At 44.9% G+C, this 9,811-nt stretch overlaps 36 non-coding genes and 2 pseudogenes across 36 annotated transcripts; all 38 read left to right on the top strand.

Annotated features, from left to right (window-relative positions):
- Nucleotides 1-133: 133 nt before the first annotated feature.
- Nucleotides 134-252, top strand: LOC132297110 (5S ribosomal RNA). The gene has a single exon (XR_009478982.1). It is a non-coding gene; the product is annotated as a 5S ribosomal RNA (ribosomal RNA).
- A 139-nt stretch (nt 253-391) lies between these two features.
- LOC132297057 (5S ribosomal RNA) lies at nt 392-510 on the top strand. Its single transcript, XR_009478933.1, has one exon. It is a non-coding gene; the product is annotated as a 5S ribosomal RNA (ribosomal RNA).
- A 145-nt stretch (nt 511-655) lies between these two features.
- LOC132297543 (5S ribosomal RNA) lies at nt 656-774 on the top strand. The gene has a single exon (XR_009479247.1). It is a non-coding gene; the product is annotated as a 5S ribosomal RNA (ribosomal RNA).
- Nucleotides 775-913: 139 nt separating this feature from the next.
- Nucleotides 914-1,032, top strand: LOC132297042 (5S ribosomal RNA). The gene has a single exon (XR_009478919.1). It is a non-coding gene; the product is annotated as a 5S ribosomal RNA (ribosomal RNA).
- Nucleotides 1,033-1,171: 139 nt separating this feature from the next.
- LOC132296941 (5S ribosomal RNA) lies at nt 1,172-1,290 on the top strand. Its single transcript, XR_009478822.1, has one exon. It is a non-coding gene; the product is annotated as a 5S ribosomal RNA (ribosomal RNA).
- A 139-nt stretch (nt 1,291-1,429) lies between these two features.
- Nucleotides 1,430-1,548, top strand: LOC132297253 (5S ribosomal RNA). Its single transcript, XR_009479118.1, has one exon. It is a non-coding gene; the product is annotated as a 5S ribosomal RNA (ribosomal RNA).
- Nucleotides 1,549-1,687: 139 nt separating this feature from the next.
- Nucleotides 1,688-1,806, top strand: LOC132296797 (5S ribosomal RNA). The gene has a single exon (XR_009478686.1). It is a non-coding gene; the product is annotated as a 5S ribosomal RNA (ribosomal RNA).
- Nucleotides 1,807-1,945: 139 nt separating this feature from the next.
- Nucleotides 1,946-2,067, top strand: LOC132297137 (5S ribosomal RNA). Its single transcript, XR_009479009.1, has one exon. It is a non-coding gene; the product is annotated as a 5S ribosomal RNA (ribosomal RNA).
- A 127-nt stretch (nt 2,068-2,194) lies between these two features.
- On the top strand, nt 2,195-2,316 carry LOC132297298 (5S ribosomal RNA). Its single transcript, XR_009479160.1, has one exon. It is a non-coding gene; the product is annotated as a 5S ribosomal RNA (ribosomal RNA).
- A 139-nt stretch (nt 2,317-2,455) lies between these two features.
- Nucleotides 2,456-2,574, top strand: LOC132297148 (5S ribosomal RNA). Its single transcript, XR_009479019.1, has one exon. It is a non-coding gene; the product is annotated as a 5S ribosomal RNA (ribosomal RNA).
- A 139-nt stretch (nt 2,575-2,713) lies between these two features.
- LOC132296957 (5S ribosomal RNA) lies at nt 2,714-2,832 on the top strand. The gene has a single exon (XR_009478837.1). It is a non-coding gene; the product is annotated as a 5S ribosomal RNA (ribosomal RNA).
- A 139-nt stretch (nt 2,833-2,971) lies between these two features.
- LOC132297248 (5S ribosomal RNA) lies at nt 2,972-3,090 on the top strand. Its single transcript, XR_009479113.1, has one exon. It is a non-coding gene; the product is annotated as a 5S ribosomal RNA (ribosomal RNA).
- Nucleotides 3,091-3,229: 139 nt separating this feature from the next.
- LOC132296745 (5S ribosomal RNA) lies at nt 3,230-3,348 on the top strand. Its single transcript, XR_009478637.1, has one exon. It is a non-coding gene; the product is annotated as a 5S ribosomal RNA (ribosomal RNA).
- Nucleotides 3,349-3,487: 139 nt separating this feature from the next.
- Nucleotides 3,488-3,606, top strand: LOC132297455 (5S ribosomal RNA). The gene has a single exon (XR_009479232.1). It is a non-coding gene; the product is annotated as a 5S ribosomal RNA (ribosomal RNA).
- A 139-nt stretch (nt 3,607-3,745) lies between these two features.
- On the top strand, nt 3,746-3,864 carry LOC132296912 (5S ribosomal RNA). The gene has a single exon (XR_009478794.1). It is a non-coding gene; the product is annotated as a 5S ribosomal RNA (ribosomal RNA).
- Nucleotides 3,865-4,003: 139 nt separating this feature from the next.
- LOC132297349 (5S ribosomal RNA) lies at nt 4,004-4,112 on the top strand (annotated as a pseudogene).
- A 127-nt stretch (nt 4,113-4,239) lies between these two features.
- Nucleotides 4,240-4,358, top strand: LOC132297133 (5S ribosomal RNA). Its single transcript, XR_009479005.1, has one exon. It is a non-coding gene; the product is annotated as a 5S ribosomal RNA (ribosomal RNA).
- A 139-nt stretch (nt 4,359-4,497) lies between these two features.
- LOC132297090 (5S ribosomal RNA) lies at nt 4,498-4,616 on the top strand. Its single transcript, XR_009478964.1, has one exon. It is a non-coding gene; the product is annotated as a 5S ribosomal RNA (ribosomal RNA).
- Nucleotides 4,617-4,755: 139 nt separating this feature from the next.
- LOC132296894 (5S ribosomal RNA) lies at nt 4,756-4,874 on the top strand. Its single transcript, XR_009478777.1, has one exon. It is a non-coding gene; the product is annotated as a 5S ribosomal RNA (ribosomal RNA).
- Nucleotides 4,875-5,013: 139 nt separating this feature from the next.
- On the top strand, nt 5,014-5,132 carry LOC132297067 (5S ribosomal RNA). Its single transcript, XR_009478942.1, has one exon. It is a non-coding gene; the product is annotated as a 5S ribosomal RNA (ribosomal RNA).
- A 139-nt stretch (nt 5,133-5,271) lies between these two features.
- On the top strand, nt 5,272-5,390 carry LOC132297337 (5S ribosomal RNA). The gene has a single exon (XR_009479197.1). It is a non-coding gene; the product is annotated as a 5S ribosomal RNA (ribosomal RNA).
- A 145-nt stretch (nt 5,391-5,535) lies between these two features.
- Nucleotides 5,536-5,654, top strand: LOC132297194 (5S ribosomal RNA). The gene has a single exon (XR_009479062.1). It is a non-coding gene; the product is annotated as a 5S ribosomal RNA (ribosomal RNA).
- A 139-nt stretch (nt 5,655-5,793) lies between these two features.
- LOC132297219 (5S ribosomal RNA) lies at nt 5,794-5,912 on the top strand. Its single transcript, XR_009479086.1, has one exon. It is a non-coding gene; the product is annotated as a 5S ribosomal RNA (ribosomal RNA).
- Nucleotides 5,913-6,051: 139 nt separating this feature from the next.
- Nucleotides 6,052-6,170, top strand: LOC132297257 (5S ribosomal RNA). The gene has a single exon (XR_009479122.1). It is a non-coding gene; the product is annotated as a 5S ribosomal RNA (ribosomal RNA).
- A 139-nt stretch (nt 6,171-6,309) lies between these two features.
- LOC132297023 (5S ribosomal RNA) lies at nt 6,310-6,428 on the top strand. The gene has a single exon (XR_009478901.1). It is a non-coding gene; the product is annotated as a 5S ribosomal RNA (ribosomal RNA).
- A 127-nt stretch (nt 6,429-6,555) lies between these two features.
- Nucleotides 6,556-6,674, top strand: LOC132297301 (5S ribosomal RNA). Its single transcript, XR_009479163.1, has one exon. It is a non-coding gene; the product is annotated as a 5S ribosomal RNA (ribosomal RNA).
- Nucleotides 6,675-6,813: 139 nt separating this feature from the next.
- LOC132297169 (5S ribosomal RNA) lies at nt 6,814-6,932 on the top strand. The gene has a single exon (XR_009479039.1). It is a non-coding gene; the product is annotated as a 5S ribosomal RNA (ribosomal RNA).
- A 139-nt stretch (nt 6,933-7,071) lies between these two features.
- On the top strand, nt 7,072-7,190 carry LOC132297039 (5S ribosomal RNA). Its single transcript, XR_009478916.1, has one exon. It is a non-coding gene; the product is annotated as a 5S ribosomal RNA (ribosomal RNA).
- Nucleotides 7,191-7,329: 139 nt separating this feature from the next.
- Nucleotides 7,330-7,448, top strand: LOC132297066 (5S ribosomal RNA). The gene has a single exon (XR_009478941.1). It is a non-coding gene; the product is annotated as a 5S ribosomal RNA (ribosomal RNA).
- A 139-nt stretch (nt 7,449-7,587) lies between these two features.
- LOC132296790 (5S ribosomal RNA) lies at nt 7,588-7,706 on the top strand. Its single transcript, XR_009478679.1, has one exon. It is a non-coding gene; the product is annotated as a 5S ribosomal RNA (ribosomal RNA).
- A 139-nt stretch (nt 7,707-7,845) lies between these two features.
- On the top strand, nt 7,846-7,964 carry LOC132297240 (5S ribosomal RNA). The gene has a single exon (XR_009479106.1). It is a non-coding gene; the product is annotated as a 5S ribosomal RNA (ribosomal RNA).
- A 139-nt stretch (nt 7,965-8,103) lies between these two features.
- On the top strand, nt 8,104-8,222 carry LOC132297102 (5S ribosomal RNA). Its single transcript, XR_009478975.1, has one exon. It is a non-coding gene; the product is annotated as a 5S ribosomal RNA (ribosomal RNA).
- A 139-nt stretch (nt 8,223-8,361) lies between these two features.
- On the top strand, nt 8,362-8,480 carry LOC132297279 (5S ribosomal RNA). The gene has a single exon (XR_009479142.1). It is a non-coding gene; the product is annotated as a 5S ribosomal RNA (ribosomal RNA).
- A 139-nt stretch (nt 8,481-8,619) lies between these two features.
- On the top strand, nt 8,620-8,738 carry LOC132296909 (5S ribosomal RNA). The gene has a single exon (XR_009478791.1). It is a non-coding gene; the product is annotated as a 5S ribosomal RNA (ribosomal RNA).
- Nucleotides 8,739-8,865: 127 nt separating this feature from the next.
- LOC132297116 (5S ribosomal RNA) lies at nt 8,866-8,984 on the top strand. The gene has a single exon (XR_009478988.1). It is a non-coding gene; the product is annotated as a 5S ribosomal RNA (ribosomal RNA).
- A 139-nt stretch (nt 8,985-9,123) lies between these two features.
- LOC132297136 (5S ribosomal RNA) lies at nt 9,124-9,242 on the top strand. Its single transcript, XR_009479008.1, has one exon. It is a non-coding gene; the product is annotated as a 5S ribosomal RNA (ribosomal RNA).
- Nucleotides 9,243-9,375: 133 nt separating this feature from the next.
- LOC132297273 (5S ribosomal RNA) lies at nt 9,376-9,494 on the top strand. The gene has a single exon (XR_009479137.1). It is a non-coding gene; the product is annotated as a 5S ribosomal RNA (ribosomal RNA).
- Nucleotides 9,495-9,633: 139 nt separating this feature from the next.
- LOC132297537 (5S ribosomal RNA) lies at nt 9,634-9,740 on the top strand (annotated as a pseudogene).
- The last annotated feature ends 71 nt before the right edge of the window (nt 9,741-9,811 follow it).

The following is a 9,811-nucleotide window of genomic DNA, read 5'->3' as shown; positions in this document are numbered from 1 at the left end:
GTCCGGTTTTGTATTTTTAATTTTAATTTTAATTTTATTAATATGTATTTATTGATTTCCCGGCGAATGCGTCGGAAGGGCAATAGAACGGTAGCGGAAGGGGTTTATAGGGAAATAGAGGCGAGAATATGTCGGGTGCGATCATACCAGCACTAATGCACCGGATCCCATCGGAACTCCGCAGTTAAGCATGTTTGGGCGAGAGTAGTACTAGGATGGGTGACCCCCTGGGAAGTCCTCGTGTTGCACCCCTTTTTAGTCCGGTTTTGTATTTTTAATTTTAATTTTAGTTTTATTAATATGTATTTATTTATTTCCCGGCGAATGCGTCGGAAGGGAAATAGAACGGTAGCGGAAGGGGTTTATAGGGAAATGGAGGCGAGAATATGTCGGGTGCGATCATTCCAGCACTAATGCACCGGATCCCATCAGAAATCCGCAGTTAAGCGTGCTTGGGCGAGAGTAGTACTAGGATGGGTGACCCCCTGGGAAGTCCTCGTGTTGCACCCCTTTTTAGTCCGGTTTTGTATTTTTAATTTTAATTTTAATTTTAATTTTATTAATATGTATTTATTTATTTCCCGGCGAATGCGTCGGAAGGGCAATAGAACGGTAGCGGAAGGGGTTTATAGGGAAATGGAGGCGAGAATATGTCGGGTGCGATCATACCAGCACTAATGCACCGGATCCCATCAGAACTCCGCAGTTAAGCGTGCTTGGGCGAGAGTAGTACTAGGATGGGTGACCCCCTGGGAAGTCCTCGTGTTGCACCCCTTTTTAGTCCGGTTTTTTATTTTTAATTTTAATTTTAATTTTATCAATATGTATTTATTTATTTCCCGGCGAATGCGTCGGAAGGGCAATACAACGGTAGCGGAAGGGGTTTACAGGGAAATGGAGGCAAGAATATGTCGGGTGCGATCATACCAGCACTAATGCACCGGATCCCATCAGAACTCCGCAGTTAAGCGTGCTTGGGCGAGAGTAGTACTAGGATGCGTGACCCCCTGGGAAGTCCTCGTGTTGCACCCCTTTTTAGTCCGGTTTTGTATTTTTAATTTTAATTTTAATTTTATTAATATGTATTTATTTATTTCCCGGCGAATGCGTCGGAAGGGCAATAGAACGGTAGCGGAAGGGGTTTATAGGGAAATGGAGGCGAGAATATGTCGGGTGCGATCATACCAGCACTAATGCACCGGATCCCATCAGAACTCCGCAGTTAAGCGTGCTTGGGCGAGAGTAGTACTAGGATGGGTGACCCCCTGGAAAGTCCTCGTGTTGCACCCCTTTTTAGTCCGGTTTTGTATTTTTAATTTTAATTTTAATTTTATTAATATGTATTTATTTATTTCCCGGCGAATGCGTCGGAAGGGAAATAGAACGGTAGCGGAAGGGGTTTATAGGGAAATGGAGGCGAGAATATGTCGGGTGCGATCATTCCAGCACTAATGCACCGGATCCCATCAGAAATCCGCATTTAAGCGTGCTTGGGCGAGAGTAGTACTAGGATGGGTGACCCCCTGGGAAGTCCTCGTGTTGTACCCCTTTTTAGTCCGGTTTTGTATTTTTAATTTTAATTTTAATTTTATTAATATGTATTTATTTATTTCCCGGCGAATGCGTCGGAAGGGCAATAGAACGGTAGCGGAAGGGGTTTATAGGGAAATGGAGGCGAGAATTTGTCGGGTGCGATCATACCAGCACTAATGCACCGGATCCCATCAGAACTCCGCAGTTAAGCGTGCTTGGGCGAGAGTAGTACTAGGATGGGTAACCCCCTGGGAAGTCCTCGTGTTGCACCCCTTTTTAGTCCGGTTTTGTATTTTTAATTTTAATATTAATTTTATTAATATGTATTTATTTATTTCCCGGCGAATGCGTCGGAAGGGCAATAGAACGGTAGCGGAAGGGGTTTATAGGGAAATGGAGGCGAGAATATGTCGGGTGCGATCATACCAGCACTAATGCACTGGATCATACCATCAGAACTCCGCAGTTAAGCGTGCTTGGGCGAGAGTAGTACTAGGATGGGTGACCCCCTGGGAAGTCCTCGTGTTGCACCCCTTTTTAGTCCGGTTTTGTATTTTTAATTTTATTAATATGTATTTATTTATTTCCCGGCGAATGTGTCGGAAGGGCAATAGAACGGTAGCGGAAGGGGTTTATAGGGAAATGGAGGCGAGAATATGTCGGGTGCGATCATACCAGCACTAATGCACCGTATCATACCATCAGAACTCCGCAGTTTAGCGTGCTTGGGCGAGAGTAGTACTAGGATGGGTGACCCCCTGGGAAGTCCTCGTGTTGCACCCCTTTTTAGTCCGGTTTTGTATTTTTAATTTTAATTTTAATTTTATTAATATGTATTTATTTATTTCCCGGCGAATGCGTCGGAAGGGCAATAGAACGGTAGCGGAAGGGGTTTATAGGGAAATGGAGGCGAGAATATGTCGGGTGCGATCATACCAGCACTAATGCACCCGACCCCATCAGAACTCCGCAGTTAAGCGTGCTTGGGCGAGAGTAGTACTAGGATGGGTGACCCCCTGGGAAGTCCTCGTGTTGCACCCCTTTTTAGTCCGGTTTTGTATTTTTAATTTTAATTTTAATTTTATTAATATGTATTTATTTATTTCCCGGCGAATGCGTCGGAAGGGCAATAGAACGGTAGCGGAAGGGGTTTATAGGGAAATGCAGGCAAGAATATGTCGGGTGCGATCATACCAGCACTAACGCACCGGATCCCATTAGAACTCTGCAGTTAAGCGTGCTTGGGCGAGAGTAGTACTAGGATGGGTGACCCCCTGGGAAGTCCTCGTGTTGCACCCCTTTTTAGTCCGGTTTTGTATTTTTAATTTTAATTTTAATTTTATTAATATGTATTTATTTATTTCCCGGCGAATGCGTCGGAAGGGCAATAGAACGGTAGCGGATGGGGTTTATAGGGAAATAGAGGCGAGAATATGTCGGGTGCGATCATACCAGCACTAATGTACCGGATCGCATCAGAACTCCGCAGTTAAGCGTGCTTGGGCGAGAGTAGTACTAGGACGGGTGACCCCCTGGGAAGTCCTCTTGTTGCACCCCTTTTTAGTCCGGTTTTGTATTTTTAATTTTAATTTTAATTTTATTAATATGTATTTATTTATTTCCCGGCGAATGCGACGGAAGGGCAATAGAACGGTAGCGGAAGGGGTTTATAGGGAAATGGGGGCGAGAATATGTTGGGTGCGATCATACCAGCACTAATGCACCGGATCCCATCAGAACTCCGCAGTTAAGCGTGCTTGGGCGAGAGTAGTACTAGGATGGGTGACCCCCTGGGAAGTCCTCGTGTTGCACTCCTTTTTAGTCCGGTTTTGTATTTTTAATTTTAATTTTAATTTTATTAATATGTATTTATTTATTTCCCGGCGAATGCGTCGGAAGGGCAATAGAACGGTAGCGGAAGGGGTTTATAGGGAAATGGAGGCGAGAATATGTCGGGTGCGATCATACCAGCACTAATGCACCGGATCCCATCAGAACTCCGCAGTTAAGCGTGCTTGGGCGAGAGTAGTACTAGGATGGGTGACCCCCTGGGAAGTCCTCGTGTTGCACCCCTTTTTAGTCCGGTTTTGTATTTTTAATTTTAATTTTAATTTTATTAATATGTATTTATTTATTTCCCGGCGAATGCGTCGGAAGGGCAATAGAACGGTAGCGGAAGGGGTTTATAGGGAAATGGAGGCGAGAATATGTCGGGTGCGATCATACCAGCACCAATGCACCGGATCCCATCAGAACTCCGCAGTTAAGCGTGCTTGGGCGAGAGTAGTACTAGGATGGGTGACCCCCTGGGAAGTCCCCGTGTTGCACCCTTTTTTAGTCCGGTTTTGTATTTTTAATTTTAATTTTAATTTTATTAATATGTATTTATTTATTTCCCAGCGAATGCGTCGGAAGGGCAATATAACGGTAGCGGAAGGGGTTTATAGGGAAATGGAGGCGAGAATATGTCGGGTGCGATCATACTAGCACTAATGCACCGGATCCCATCAGAACTCCGCAGTTAAGCGTGCTTGGGCGAGAGTAGTACTAGGATGGGTGAAGTCCTCGTGTTGCACCCCTTTTTAGTCCGGTTTTGTATTTTTAATTTTATTAATATGTATTTATTTATTTCCCGGCGAATGCGTCGGAAGGGCAATAGAACGGTAGCGGAAGGGGTTTATAGGGAAATGGAGGCGAGAATATGTCGGGTGCGATCATACCAGCACTAATGCACCCGATCCCATCAGAACTCCGCAGTTAAGCGTGCTTGGGCGAGAGTAGTACTAGGATGGGTGACCCCCTGGGAAATCTTCGTGTTGCACCCCTTTTTAGTCCGGTTTTGTATTTTTAATTTTAATTTTAATTTTATTAATATGTATTTATTTATTTCCCGGCGAATGCGTCGGAAGGGCAATAGAACGGTAACGGAAGGGGTTTATAGGGAAATGGAGGCAAGAATATGTCGGGTGCGATCATACTAGCACTAACGCACCTGATCCCATCAGAACTCCGCAGTTAAGCGTGCTTGGGCGAGAGTAGTACTAGGATGGGTGACCCCCTGGGAAGTCCTCGTGTTGCACCCCTTTTTAGTCCGGTTTTGTATTTTTAATTTTAATTTTAATTTTATTAATATGTATTTGTTGATTTCCCGGCGAATGCGTCGGAAGGGCAATAGAACGGTAGCGGAAGGGGTTTATAGGGAAATGGAGGCGAGAATATGTCGGGTGCGATCGTACCAGCACTAATGCACCGGATCCCATCAGAACTCCGCAGTTAAGCGTGCTTGGGCGAGAGTAGTACTAGGATGGGTGACCCCCTGGGAAGTCCTCGTGTTGCACCCCTTTTTAGTCCGGTTTTGTATTTTTAATTTTAATTTTAATTTTATTAATATGTATTTATTTATTTCCCGGAGAATGCGTCGGAAGGGCAATAGAACGGTAGCGGAAGGGGTTTATAGGGAAATGGAGGCAAGAATATGTCGGGAGTGATCATACCAGCACTAATGCACCGGATCACATCAGAACTCCGCAGTTAAGCGTGCTTGGGCGAGAGTAGTACTAGGATGGGTGACCCCCTGGGAAGTCCTCGTGTTGCACCCCTTTTTAGTCCGGTTTTGTATTTTTAATTTTAATTTTAATTTTATTAATATGTATTTATTTATTTCCCGGCGAATGCGTCGGAAGGGCAATAGAACGGTAGCGGAAGGGGTTTATAGGGAAATGGAGGCGAGAATATGTCGGGTGCGATCATACCAGCACTAATGCACCGGATCCCATCAGAACTCCGCAGTTAAGCGTGCTTGGGCGAGAGTAGTACTAGGATGGGTGACCCCCTGGGAAGTCCTCGTGTTGCACCCCTTTTTAGTCCGGTTTTGTATTTTTAATTTTAATTTTAATTTTAATTTTATTAATATGTATTTATTTATTTCCCGGCGAATGCGTCGGAAGGGAAGTAGAACGGTAGCGGAAGGGGTTTATAGGGAAATGGAGGCGAGAATATGTCGGGTGCGATCATTCCAGCACTAATGCACCGGATCCCATCAGAAATCCGCAGTTAAGCGTGCTTGGGCGAGAGTAGTACTAGGATGGGTGACCCCCTGGGAAGTCCTCGTGTTGTATCCCTTTTTAGTCCGGTTTTGTATTTTTAATTTTAATTTTAATTTTATTAATATGTATTTATTTATTTCCCGGCGAATGCGTCGGAAGGGCAATAGAACGGTAGCGGAAGGGGTTTATAGGGAAATGGAGGCGAGAATTTGTCGGGTGCGATCATACCAGCACTAATGCACCGGATCCCATCAGAACTCCGCAGTTAAGCGTGCTTGGGCGAGAGTAGTACTAGGATGGGTGACCCCCTGGGAAGTCCTCGTGTTGCACCCCTTTTTAGTCCGGTTTTGTATTTTTAATTTTAATTTTAATTTTATTAATATGTATTTATTTATTTCCCGGCGAATGCGTCGGAAGGGCAATAGAACGGTAGCGGAAGGGGTTTATAGGGAAATGGAGGCGAGAATATGTCGGGTGCGATCAAAGCAGCACCAATGCACCGGATCCCATCAGAACTCCGCAGTTAAGCGTGCTTGGGCGAGAGTAGTACTAGGATGGGTGACCCCCTGGGATGTCCTCGTGTTGCACCCCTTTTTAGTCCGGTTTTGTATTTTCAATTTTAATTTTAATTTTATTAATATGTATTTATTTATTTCCCAGCGAATGCGTCGGAAGGGCAATAGAACGGTAGCGGAAGGGGTTTATAGGGAAATGGAGGCGAGAATATGTCGGGTGCGATCATACCAGCACTAATGCACCGGATCCCATTAGAACTCCGCAGTTAAGCGTGCTTGGGCGAGAGTAGTACTAGGTTGGTTGACCCCCTGGGAAGTCCTCGTGTTGCACCCCTTTTTAGTCCGGTTTTGTATTTTTAATTTTATTAATATGTATTTATTTATTTCCCGGCGAATGCGTCGGAGGGGCAATAGAACGGTAGCGGAAGGGGTTTATAGGGAAATGGAGGCGAGAATATGTCGGGTGCGATCATACCAGCACTAATGCACCCGATCCCATCAGAACTCCGCAATTAAGCGTGCTTCGGCGAGAGTAGTACTAGGATGGGTGACCCCCTGGGAAGTCTTCGTGTTGCACCCCTTTTTAGTCCGGTTTTGTATTTTTAATTTTAATTTTAATTTTATTAATATGTATTTATTTATTTCCCGGCGAATGCGTCGGAAGGGCAATAGAACGGTAGCGGAAGGGGTTTATAGGGAAATGGAGGCAAGAATATGTCGGGTGCGATCATACCAGCACTAATGCACCGGATCCCACCAGAACTCCGCAGTTAAGCGTGCGTGGGCGAGAGTAGTACTAGGATGGCTGACCCCCTGGGAAGTCCTCGTGTTGCACCCCTTTTTAGTCCGGTTTTGTATTTTTAATTTTAATTTTAATTTTATTAATATGTATTTATTGATTTCCCGGCGAATGCGTCGGAAGGGCAATAGAACGGTACCGGAAGGGGTTTATAGGGAAATGGAGGCGAGAATATGTCGGGTGCGATCATACCAGCACTAATGCACCGGATCCCACCAGAACTCCGCAGTTAAGCGTGCGTGGGCGAGAGTAGTACTAGGATGGGTGACCCCCTGGGAAGTCCTCGTGTTGCACCCCTTTTTAGTCCAGTTTTGTATTTTTAATTTTAATTTTAATTTTATTAATATGTATTTATTTATTTCCCGGTGAATGCGTCGGAAGGGCAATACAACGGTAGCGGAAGGGGTTTATAGGGAAATGGAGGCAAGAATATGTCGGGTGCGATCATACCAGCACTAATGCACCGGATCCCATCAGAACTCCGCTGTTAAGCGTGCTTGGGCAAGAGTAGTACTAGGATGGGTGACCCCCTGGGAAGTCCTCGTGTTGCACCCCTTTTTAGTCCGGTTTTGTATTTTTAATTTTAATTTTAATTTTATTAATATGTATTTATTTATTTCCCGGCGAATGCGTCGGAAGGGCAATAGAACGGTAGCGGAAGGGGTTTATAGGGAAATGGAGGCGAGAATATGTCGGGTGCGATCATACCAGCACCAATGCACCGGATCCCATCAGAACTCCGCAGTTAAGCGTGCTTGGGCGAGAGTAGTACTAGGATGGGTGACCCCCTGGGAAGTCCTCGTGTTGCACCCCTTTTTAGTCCGGTTTTGTATTTTTAATTTTAATTTTAATTTTATTAATATGTATTTATTTATTTCCCGGCGAATGCGTCGGAAGGGAAATAGAACGGTAGCGGAAGGGGTTTATAGGGAAATGGAGGCGAGAATATGTCGGGTGCGATCATTCTAGCACTAATGCACCGGATCCCATCAGAAATCCGCAGTTAAGCGTGCTTGGGCGAGAGTAGTACTAGGATGGGTGACCCCCTGGGAAGTCCTCGTGTTGTATCCCTTTTTAGTCCGGTTTTGTATTTTTAATTTTAATTTTAATTTTATTAATATGTATTTATTTATTTCCCAGCGAATGCGTCGGAAGGGCAATAGAACGGTAGCGGAAGGGGTTTATAGGGAAATGGAGGCGAGAATTTGTCGGGTGCGATCATACCAGCACTAATGCACCGGATCCCATCAGAACTCCGCAGTTAAGCGTGCTTGGGCGAGAGTAGTACTAGGATGGGTGACCCCCTGGGAAGTCCTCGTGTTGCACCCCTTTTTAGTCCGGTTTTGTATTTTTAATTTTAATTTTAATTTTATTAATATGTATTTATTTATTTCCCGGCGAATGCGTCGGAAGGGCAATAGAACGGTAGCGGAAGGGGTTTATAGGGAAATGGAGGCGAGAATATGTCGGGTGCGATCAAAGCCGCACCAATGCACCGGATCCCATCAGAACTCCGCAGTTAAGCGTGCTTGGGCGAGAGTAGTACTAGGATGGGTGACCCCCTGGGATGTCCTCGTGTTGCACCCCTTTTTAGTCCGGTTTTGTATTTTTAATTTTAATTTTAATTTTATTAATATGTATTTATTTATTTCCCAGCGAATGCGTCGGAAGGGCAATAGAACGGTAGCGGAAGGGGTTTATAGGGAAATGGAGGCGAGAATATGTCGGGTGCGATCATACCAGCACTAATGCACCGGATCCCATCAGAACTCCGCAGGTAAGCGTGCTTGGGCGAGAGTAGTACTAGGATGGGTGACCCCCTGGGAAGTCCTCGTGTTGCACCCCTTTTTAGTCCGGTTTTGTATTTTTAATTTTATTAATATGTATTTATTTATTTCCCGGCGAATGCGTCGGAGGGGCAAAAGAACGGTAGCGGAAGGGGTTTATAGGGAAATGGAGGCGAGAATATGTCGGGTGCGATCATACCAGCACTAATGCACCCGATCCCATCAGAACTCCGCAGTTAAGCGTGCTTGGGCGAGAGTAGTACTAGGATGGGTGACCCCCTGGGAAGTCTTCGTGTTGCACCCCTTTTTAGTCCAGTTTTGTATTTTTAATTTTAATTTTAATTTTATTAATATGTATTTATTTATTTCCCGGCGAATGCGTCGGAAGGGCAATAGAACGGTAACGGAAGGGGTTTATAGGGAAATGGAGGCAAGAATATGTCGGGTGCGATCATACCAGCACTAACGCACCTGATCCCATCAGAACTCCGCAGTTAAGCGTGCTTGGGCGAGAGTAGTACTAGGATGGCTGACCCCCTGGGAAGTCCTCGTGTTGCACCCCTTTTTAGTCCGGTTTTGTATTTTTAATTTTAATTTTATTAATATGTATTTATTGATTTCCCGGCGAATGCGTCGGAAGGGCAATAGAACGGTACCGGAAGGGGTTTATAGGGAAATGGAGGCGAGAATATGTCGGGTGCGATCATACCAGCACTAATGCACCGGATCCCACCAGAACTCCGCAGTTAAGCGTGCGTGGGCGAGAGTAGTACTAGGATGGGTGACACCCTGGGAAGTCCTCGTGTTGCACCGCTTTTTAGTCCGGTTTTGTATTTTTAATTTTAATTTTAATTTTATTAATATGTATTTATTTATTTCCCGGCAAATGCGTCGGAAGGGCAATACAACGGTAGCGGAAGGGGTTTATAGGGAAATGGAGACAAAAATATGTCGGGTGCGATCATACCAGCACTAATGCACCGGATCCCATCAGAACTCCGCTGTTAAGCGTGCTTGGCTAGGATGGGTGACCCCCTGGGAAGTCCTCGTGTTGCACCCCTTTTTAGTCCGGTTTTGTATTTTTAATTTTAATTTTAATTTTATTAATATGTATTTATTTATTTCCCGGCG

The sequence above is a fragment of the Cornus florida genome, unplaced genomic scaffold, assembly GCF_030987335.1.
Source record: "Cornus florida cultivar Cherokee Brave unplaced genomic scaffold, ASM3098733v1 CherokeeBrave_3.0.0_Hap2_Chr02, whole genome shotgun sequence".
NCBI lineage: Eukaryota > Viridiplantae > Streptophyta > Magnoliopsida > Cornales > Cornaceae > Cornus > Cornus florida.
Note: the sequence above shows the minus strand (reverse complement) of the source record. Positions and strands in the feature narration are given on the sequence as shown.